The sequence below is a fragment of the Salvelinus fontinalis genome, chromosome 6 (assembly GCF_029448725.1).
Source record: "Salvelinus fontinalis isolate EN_2023a chromosome 6, ASM2944872v1, whole genome shotgun sequence".
NCBI lineage: Eukaryota > Metazoa > Chordata > Actinopteri > Salmoniformes > Salmonidae > Salvelinus > Salvelinus fontinalis.
In genome coordinates, this window is record NC_074670.1 from 19,418,477 (window position 1) to 19,425,108 (window position 6,632).

The window sequence follows — 6,632 nt, forward strand, 5'->3', positions numbered from 1 at the left end:
GTGGTTTTTTTGTTACGTAATGAGCTTCCCTATATTTAGGAGTTTGACCCACCCTTGTTTTGTGCGGGATTGTTTTTTGTTACGTGCGTTGTATGTTGGGTTGTTGCAAGTGTTTTTCTACGCCCTGTATGTTCGGGCTTCATATTTTGTTAAGCAGTAAAAGGAATAGTTTTTTCCAAGCGGCTCTCTCTCTGCGTCTGATTCTTTTCACACCCTTTGACGATCGTGACAGAAAGGGTAATATTGGGGTAAACACCCATTGTTTTGCATGTCAGCAATCAAGTGTTCGAGATTCAGTTGAAGTAGAACGTTTACTTGTATATATTATCTACAGTTGTAGTCGGAAGTTTACATACACTTAGGTTGGAGTCATTAAAACTAATTTTTCAACCACTCCACAAATTTCCTGTTAACAAACTATAGATTTGGCAAGTCGGTTAGGACATCTACTTTGTGCATGACTCAAGTCATTTTTCCAACAATTGTTCACAGACAAGATTATTTCACTTACAGTGGGGCAAAAAAGTATTTAGTCAGCCACCAATTGTGCAAGTTCTCCCACTTAAAAAGACGAGAGAGGCCTGTAATTTTCATCATAGGTACACTTCAGACAATGTGACAGACAAAATGAGAAATAAAATCCAGAAAATCACATTGTAGGATTTTTAATGAATTTATTTGCAAATTATGGTGGAAAATAAGTATTTGGTCACCTACAAACAAGCAAGATTTCTGGCTCTCACAGACCTGTAACTTCTTCTTTAAGATGCTCCTCTGTCCTCCACTCGTTACCTGTATTAATGGCACCTGTTTGAACTTGTTATCAGTATAAAAGACACCTGTCCACAACCTCAAACAGTCACACTCCAAACTCCACTATGGCCAAGACCAAAGAGCTGTCAAAGGACACCAGAAACAAAATTGTAGACCTGCACCAGGCTGGGAAGACTGAATCTGCAATAGGTAAGCAGCTTGGTTTGAAGAAATCAACTGTGGGAGCAATTATTAGGAAATGGAAGACATACAAGGCCACTGATAATCTCCCTCGATCTGGGGCTCCACGCAAGATCTCACCCCGTGAGGTCAAAAGGATCACAAGAACGGTGAGCAAAAATCCCAGAACCACATGGGGGGACCTAGTGAATGACCTGCAGAGAGCTGGGACCAAAGTAACAAAGCCTACCATCAGTAACACACTACGCCTCCAGGGACTCAAATCCTGCAGTGCAAGATGTGTCCCCTGCTTAAGCCAGTACATGTCCAGGCCCGTCTGAAGTTTGCTAGAGAGCATTTGGATGATCCAGAAGAAGATTTGGAGAATGTCATATGGTCAGATGAAACCAAAATATAACTTTTTGGTAAAAACTCAACTCGTTGTGTTTGGAGGACAAAGAATGCTGAGTTGCATCCAAAGAACACCATACCTACTGTGAAGCATGGGGGTGGAAACATCATGCTTTGGGGCTGTTTTTCTGCAAAGGGACCAGGACGACTGATCCGTGTAAAGGAAAGAATGAATGGGGCCATGTATCGTGAGATATTGAGTGAAAACCTCCTTCCATCAGCAAGGGCATTGAAGATGAAACGTGGCTGGGTCTTTCAGCATGACAATGATCCCAAACACACCGCCCGGGCAACGAAGGAGTGGCTTCGTAAGAAGCATTTCAAGGTCCTGGAGTGGCCTAGCCAGTCTCCAGATCTCAACCCCATAGAAAATCTTTGGAGGGAGTTGAAAGTCCGTGTTGCCCAGCAACAGCCCCAAAACATCACTGCTCTAGAGGAGATCTGCATGGAGGAATGGGCCAAAATACCAGCAACAGTGTGTGAAAACCTTGTGAAGACTTACAGAAAACGTTTGACCTCTGTCATTGCCAACAAAGAGTATTTAACAAAGTATTGAGATAAACTTTTGTTATTGACCAAATACTTATTTTCCACCATCATTTGCAAATAAATTCATTAGAAATCCTACAATGTGATTTTCTGGATTTTTTTTCTCATTTTGTCTGTCATAGTTGAAGTGTACCTATGATGAAAATTACAGGCCTCTCTCATCTTTTTAAGTGGGAGAACTTGCACAATTGGTGGCTGACTAAATACTTTTTTGCCCCACTGTATAACTCACTGTGTCACAATTCCAGTGGGTCAGAAGTTTACATACACTAAATTGACTGTGCCTTAAAACAGCTTGGAACATTCCAGAAAATTATGCCATGGCTTTAGAAGCTTCTGATAGGCTAATTGACATCATTTGAGTCAATTGGAGGTGTACCTGTGGATGTATTTCAAAGCCTACCTTCAAACTCAGTGTTTTTTTGCTTGACGTCATGGGAAAATCAACAGAAATCAGCCAAGACCTCAGAAAACAAGTATTATATTACCTCCACCCTACCTGACACCCTAGACCCACTCCAATTTGCTTACCGCCCCAATAGGTCCACAGGCGACGCAATCACAATCACACCGCACACTGCCCTAACCCATCTGGACAAGAGGAATACCTATGCAAGAATGCTGTTCATTGACCACAGCTCAGCATTTAACACCATAGTACCCTCCAAACTCGTCATTAAGCCCACCCTGTGCAACTGGGTCCTGGACTTTCTGACGGGCCACCCCCAGGTGGTGAGAGTAGGAAACAACATCTCCACCCCGCTGATCCTCAACACTGGGGCCCCACAAGGGTGCGTTCTCAGCCATCTCCTGTACTCCCTGTTCACCCGTGACTGCGTGGCCATGCACGCCTCCAACTCTATCATCAAGTTTGCAGATGACACTAGAGTGGTAGGCTTAATTACCAACAATGACGAGATGGCCTACAGGGAGGAGGTGAGGGTCCTCGGAGTGTGGTGTCAGGAAAACAACCTCACACTCAACGTCAACAAAACAAAGGAGATGATCGTGGACTTCAGGAAACAGCAGAGGGAGCACCCCCCTATCCACATCGACTGGACAGCAGTGGTGGAAAGTTTTAAATTCCTCAGCGTACACATCACGGACAAACTGAAATGGTCCACCCACACAGACAGTGTGGTGAAGAATGTGCAACAGCGCCTCAGGAGGCTGAAGAAATTTGGCTTCCCACCAAAAACACTCACAAACTTTTACAGATGCACAATCGAGAGCATCCTGTCGGGCTGTATCACCACCTGGTACGGCAACTGCTCCGCCCAAAACCGTAAGGCTCTCCAGAGGGTAGTGAGGTCTGCACAACGCATCACCGGGATCAAACTACCTGCCCTCCAGGACACCTACAACCCCTGATGTCACAGGAAGGCCAAAAAGATAATCAAGGACAACAACCACCCGAGCTACTGCTTGTTCATCCCGCTATCATCCAGAAGGCGAGGTCAGTACAGGTGCATCAAAGCTGGGACCGAGAGACTGAAAAACAGCTTCTATCTCAAGGCCATCAGACCATTTTAATAATTAAAAATTGGATGTAATAAACGTATCACTAGTCACTTTAAACAATGCCACTTTATATGTTTACATACCTTTTGTATATACTGTACTCTATACCATCTACTGCATCTTGCCTATGCCGTTCGGCCATCGCTCATCCATATATTTATATGTACATATTCTTATTCATTCCTTACACTTGTGTGTATAAGGTAGTTGTTTTGAAATTATTAGATAATACTGCATGGTCAGAACAAGAAGCACAAGCATTTCGCTACACTTGAATTATCATCTGCTAACCATGTGTATGTGCCCAATAAAATTTGATTTGATTTTGATTTGATTTATATCCACAATAAAACGAGTCCTATATTGACATAACCTGAAAGGCCGCTCAGCAAGGAAGAAGCCAATGCTCCAAAACCGCCATAAAAAAGCCAGACAACAGTTTGCAACTGCACATGGGGACAAAGATTGTACTTTTTGGATTAATGTCCTCTGGCCTGATGAAAAAAAAATAGAACTGTTTGGCCATAATGACCATCGTTCTGTTTGGAGGAAAAAGGGGGTGGCTTGCAAGCCGAAGAACACCATCCCAACCGTGAAGCACGGGGGTGGCAGTATCATGTTGTGGCGGTGCTTTGCTGCAGGAGGGACCAGTGCACTTCACAAAATAGATGGCATCATGAGGAAAGAAAATTATGTGGATATATTGAAGCAACATCTCAAGACATCAGTCAGGAAGTTAAAGCTTGGTTGCAAATGTGTCTTCCAAATGGACAATGACCCCAAGCATACTTCCAAAGTTGTTGCAAAATGGCTTAAGGACAACAAAGTCAAGGTATTGGAGTGGCCATCACAAAGCCCTGACCTCAATCCTATAGAAAATTTGTTGGCAGAACTAAAAAAGCGTGTGCGAGCAAGGAGGCCTACACACCTGACTCAGTTATTCCAGCTCTGTCAGGAGGAATGGCCAAAATTCACCAACTTATTTTGGGAAGCTTGTGGAAGGCTACCCAAAACGTTTGACCCAAGTTCAACAATTTAAAACAATGCTACCAAACACTAATTGAGTGTATGTAAACTTCTGACCCACTCGGAATGTGATGAAAGAAATTAAAGCTGAAATAAATCATTCTCTCTACTATTATTCTGACATTTCACATTCTTAAACTAAAGTGGTGATCCTAACTGACCTAGGACAGGGAATTTTTACTAGGATTAAATGTCAGGAATTGTGAAAAACAGAGTTTAAATGTCTTTGGCTAAGTTTTATGTAAACTTTAACTTCAACAGTATATAACTTTCTGTCTGGTATGATGCGTTCTGCATCATTATGCATGATACTGCCTGTATTTTGAAAGTTATATATCTTGAAAACTTGATTGCTGACATGGAAAACATTTTTCGACTATTTCAAAAATGACTAATGAAACAAATACTTAAAGATCGTTTTCCTTTAAGGGTGTAACGATCCTCTTCCTGTGAATGACCGGACCAAAGCGCAGTGTGGTAAGTGTTCATGTTATTTTTTATTTAAACAGAACACTAAACAAAATAACAAAGAGAATGAATGAAAACGAAACAGTCCTGTCAGGTGCAGCAACACAAAACAGAAAACAACTACCACAAAACTCATGTGGCCAAGAGCTACCTAAGTATGGTTCTTAATCAGAGACAACGATAGACAGCTGCCTCTGATTGAGAACCACACCCGGCCAAATAACATAGAAATACAAAACATAGAACACAAAACATAGAATGCCCACCCCATCTCACGTGCGTGACAAAGGGAAATGCATATTTTCTGACTGAAAAAAAGCTAAGTTTGGTAAGATTTAGATATGTGCATACTGGGTGTCCTTCAGCAAACACATTTTGAAGGGAAATAAGTGGGCAGAATATTTTTGATGTTGTTATAAAAAAAGCTGAACATTTAGAAAGGGGGTGCTTTCCCCCACTATCAGGGGGAGACATCCATTTTATATGTTTTATTTAGGCTTTTTTTGTAATTGACTCTTAAAAGATAGGCGTCTTATTTTAATTAAATAGATCAAATACACTAACAAAATTACCTTACACATCTCACTATTAATATCCTCACTATGTATTAGGACTCAGGCTAAGACCCAGATGCAGACACAGGAGGCGGATAGTACGAGTCTGAGTTTATTAAAGATGAAGGGGCAGGCAATCAGTAGGTCAAGGCAGGCAAAGAGTCGTAATACAAACCTGGAAACAGAAGACAAAGGGCTGTGAGACAGGGGTTTAATTCTAGATTCATGGAAAGTGGGATGTATATGGAGAGTGTTGGGCAACAGAAGGCTAACAGCAGAGGGGCTAAGGACATTAGAGATGGAGAAATGGCCGGTAAAATGGGGGGAAAGTTTACGGGACTCCACCCAGAGGGGCAGATCCCGAGTGGACAGTCATACCCTCTGCACAAGATGGTAGCGGGGAGCAGGAGTCCAGTGGCGGTCTGCCTTTCGCCGATACTTGGAAGTGGTCTTGAGGAGGGCGGATCGGGCTCTCTTCCAGGTATGACAACAGCGGGCCGAGGGTATGCTTGCCTCTTCCTCCTACTCAGGGAAGAGCGGAGGCTGATAACCCATGGAACACTCAAACGGCGAGAGACCAGTGGCCGAGCAGGGAAGGGTGTTGTGGGCGTATTCCACCCACATGAGTTGCTGGCTCCAAGTGGTAGGGTTGGCGGAGACAAGGCAATGAAGAGAGGTTTCCAGGTCCTGATTGGCTCGCTCCGACTGTCCGTTAGATTGGGGGTGAAAACCGGAGGAAAGGATGGCTGATGCCCCAATGAGGGTGCAAAATGCCTTCCAGAACTGGGACGAGAACTGAGGACCGCGGTCGGAGACCATGTCCACCGGAAGTCCATGGATCTGGAAGACGTGCTGCACCATGATGTGGGCCGTTTCCTTGGCTGAGGGTAACTTGGGAAGGGGAATGAAATGGGCGATTTTGGAAAACCTATCCACCACCATGATGATGCAGGGTGCAGGTTGTGACGAATGCAGAGATGTCAGGAACCAAGGTGGGCCACCAAAAACGTCATCCTACAAAGGCCACTGTCTGACGGGAGCCAGGGTGGCAGGCCAGTCGAGAGGAATAAGCCCATTCCAGAACCGGGAACGGGCAGAGTCCGGGGAAAACATCCGGTTAGTCGGCCCCCAACCCAGGGTCCGGCAAGGAATACTGCGCCTCACGATCAT